The following is a 4,127-nucleotide window of genomic DNA, read 5'->3' on the forward strand; positions in this document are numbered from 1 at the left end:
AAGGAGAAAGTGCACAGATTTATCAATCGAGATTTTAGTTCTACATTATTTCTTTAAAAAATTTTGATGATAAATTAAGCATTTCACTGATTAAATAAACCACGGTTGTGCAGCTATTTTGCTTCATGTTAATTTAAGGACATAAATTTTCCTTGTACTCTCCATATTTGCGCTTGCTCTGTTTCTACTCATTACAATTGCATTTACTCAAATTCCGAGATGATCTGAAATTGTGTCATCTCTTCGCAATAATGGTCCACCACAACCCAATACAGACAAGATTCCATGTATATGGGTGGCATGACACAGGCATTGGATGGCATTTGATTCATAAATCTATACATGTAGGTTGGAAAGCAACCGGAGACTGGATTAATTCATTTAGTCAATCACGCAAAATATATTGGTCGGAATTCTCCAGCCATTAGGATTCTCTTTTCCTCACTGTCCGTGTGGAGTTTGCACATTCTACCCGTGTTTGCGTGGGTTTCGCCCCCACAACCCAAAGATGTGCAGAGTAGGTGGATTTGCCACGCTAAATTCCCCTTAATTGGAAAAAATGAATTGGGTACTCTAAATTTATTTTAAATTTTTTTAATTAAAATTTTTTAAAAAAGTATTCTCTTTTCCCCCTAGCAGCGCAATCAGCGTCCACGGATTTCCCGGCAGCGTGCAATGTCTTCAATGGGAAGTCCCATTGACAAGCGGCAGAAAGAGAGGATCCTGCTGCCAGTGAATGGCGCGCTGCCAAGGAATACGTGGATGGGGGACCAGAGAATCCATCCCATTAACTGACCAATAATGGAACCATTGAGTCACTGGACTTAGCTCAGTGGTGGCAGCCTTAACTTTGAATCCGAAGTGGTGGATTTAAGGCTCTATCCAGCAACCTGAGTTATAAAGTGCAGGACATGGGGAGTGTGGTAGTGTTGGAAGCGCTTTATTTTGCATGAGGCATTTAATTCCAGTCCTGTTTGCCCTTTCACATCGATATAAAAGATCCTGCAGATTTTAATTTACAAATAAATTGTACAAATGCAAATTCTTGGCTTACATTTTGGTCAGCTTCATGAACTGAACAGGGTGATTCTTTGGGAGTGGATGACAATCAAAGTAAAGAATTTTCAAGTGAACATATTTGCCATTTTAATTGTAGCATTTTGTCTAATTGACATGAATCCAGGCTGCTAATGGCTCTTTACAATCCCTATTGCTTGTTCAACTTACTTAATTTATCAGGTTTTCCTTTGCCTTCATCAGCATCAAACTTGTATAGTGATATAAAGTATTGTACTTGCTATCCCACCAATAAAATATGTTGCAAAACATTGGCTGGTGTACTGTGGTTTTCATCAAAACTGTTGGAATTGGTACAGAAGAAGGCCATTCGAGACTGCACTGACCCTCTGAAAGAGCACCCTGCCTGGGCCCACACCCGCACACTATCCCCGCAACCTCACCTAACCTGCACATCTTTGAACTGTGGGTGGAAACCAGAGCACCTGGAGGAAATCCACGCAAACTCAGCGAGAAAGTAAAAGTCTACTCAGTCATCCAAGGGCAGAATTGAACACATGTCCCTGACCCTGTGAGGTAGCAGTGCTAACCACTGTGCTACCAGGCTGCCCCATTCTGCCATATGTTTTTTCGAACTTTAAATAGGCACCTCTTCCTTTTTTATTTGTAATTCTTTCCTGCTAATCTTCAGGTTTGTGCCTTATTAAGAGAGAAGGCAGTGGTTCCATTTCAAGTCCTCTACATGCCACTCGTAAACGTATCCAGAACAATTTGGAACACCTCCCCCCCCCCCCCCCCCCCACCCCACCACCTTTCCCCCTTGTTTTGTGAGGCGAGCTGATCTCAACAGTGTAATTTTTACAAAATGTACACTGCATGCCTGACACCTCTGAGCTGACATTCTTCTCTGCGTAAAATGTCTTAATTTTACCCGTCTCTGTAACTCTGGGTATACGGCTGGGATGATTGCAAAGGGGTTTTAATCTTTTAGGGTTAACAATATTGCTGATCCTGTTTAGAAAACTCCAATGGAATGCAACATTCCAACAATCTTTCTGACAACTTGCTCTGGGTCATATCATGAGGTGCCACGAAAGTCATTCAAACGTCGGATCGAGATTAATAAGCCAAAGATCTGCTTGATTATTCTCTACCTCACAATCGAGTGTCAGTACACCCCCTTTTATTGGGGGAGGTGGGGGAAGAGGAAGAAATGCGCAGAGATTGCATAAGCCATATCCCCCAGGAAGCAATGTTGAATTCAGACTTTTTGAATAGTTGGGAAGCTTTGACTCTCAAGATGTCTGTGCCAATGGTGCGCTGTAAATTCTGATCTTCCACTATTCAAGGCTCTTGGAAAAGTCTGTGCTAATTTCAAGCATTGCTGAGCATTGAGATAATTGTTGCAGTACGGCTGGACTGAGTTCCATCGTTCAGGCTGTTACCTCAATAAACAGTTGTACAGTTTTAGCGCATGATCATTATTGTTACTGTACTGACCGTGCATTTGTGTAATTCAGAGTAACATAGGGCGGTACCTTCCAGCCCTGCCAGCACCAGGAAGCCTGGCGGTCAGGGAAACTTTTCTTGTGAAGCCAAAAATAATTTTCCTGACATTGGGATGAACTTTAGGTATTCATGAGATTTTAAAGGCAGGCCAAACTTCATGACAAACAACATCAGGACGGCATTTTGCATGCACTCGTATGTCATGTATGCTCATTAAAAGGCTACCCTGCTAGAATTAAGTTCTCCACAGTCAAAAATTAGAACCTTCACTTATATGACGGTTGACAAGCGTCATGCACTAGTCAAACATCACTTCCACAACTTTGAGGTGAGTACACACAGCTTTGGCCTTGGCAGGGGCGGGGGGTGTTTCTCACAACCTTGCTCATATTGAGTGCAGGGACAAGCTGCACAAAGACTGGACAGGGGAGGCGGATGAAGCAAGGGTCGTACGGTGGAGGGTGGACATGATAGGCAGAGATAGTACGGGGAACTGGAGGTTGGTGATGAGAGGCAGGGATAGTATGTGGGATTGGAGGCTGGACATGGGAGACAGGGATAGTACGAAGGAGCGGAGGCTGGACATGGGAGACAGGGATAGTACGGGGGAGCGGAGGCTGGACATGGGAGACAGGGATAGTATGGGGTGCGGAGGCTAGACATGAGAGGCAGGGATAGTGCGGGGGATTGGAGGCTGGACATGGGAGACAGGGATAGTACGGGAGAGCGGAGGCTGGACAAGGGAGTTGGTACAAGGGATGCAGGCAGAGAGAGGAGGGAAGGAGACTTTTTGGGGAAGTGATAGACCATCTGGGGGTGAAGCAGAAAGGGAATGCAATGGCACAGCGACATGAGAGGGAGATAAAGGACAATTTTATTGGGTGAGGTAGTCCTGTGGCTGGCTGGATGGGGGGGAAGAGGGGTTTCTAGACAAAGATGGTGGGATAGAAATGTGGCGGGATTCTCTGTTTGCCGACGCCAAAATCGTGAACTGCAATTGGGCAGAGAAAAGCCCCCGACGCCAAAATCGTGGTAGGCACCAGTGTGACGCCAAATCTGGATGCTCCGGCACCACGCAAATAGTATAAATGTGTCGCCAGCCGTGCGGTGTTAAAATACAGTCAGCTTATCATTAGCGGGCCTAACACCCTGGCTGGGACTCTCCGAGCCTCCGCGCCAAAATTGCGCTCGATGTGTGGGCGGAGAATGACAAGTCAGTCCCGCGATCGGGTCCGATGTCGAGACGCGAACCTTCGCTGACCGGAGAATCGGCGGCAGTCGTGTGCGCGCTCTTGGCGCGACGCCGGTTGGGGGTCGTTGAAAGAGGCCCTCGCGACGATTCACCGCGGTCAACTGGCCGAGTTCCCGCCGACGTGGTTCATGTACAGTTCCACCCAACAGGGCGTCGTGGCTGCGGTAGCCGTCCTGGTGGGGGAACGGGGGGATCAGTCTCTGGGGGGGGGGGGCCTCCACGATGGCCCGGCCCACGTTCGGGGGCCACCGATTGACGGGCACGTGCAATCTGGGGGCGGCCTACCTTCTTCCTCGCCTGCTGTATGAGTCCGTTTTGTCGTGCGGGGCCAGCATGGAAGCGGCCGCCG

Source organism: Scyliorhinus canicula, chromosome 7 (genome assembly GCF_902713615.1).
Source record: "Scyliorhinus canicula chromosome 7, sScyCan1.1, whole genome shotgun sequence".
NCBI lineage: Eukaryota > Metazoa > Chordata > Chondrichthyes > Carcharhiniformes > Scyliorhinidae > Scyliorhinus > Scyliorhinus canicula.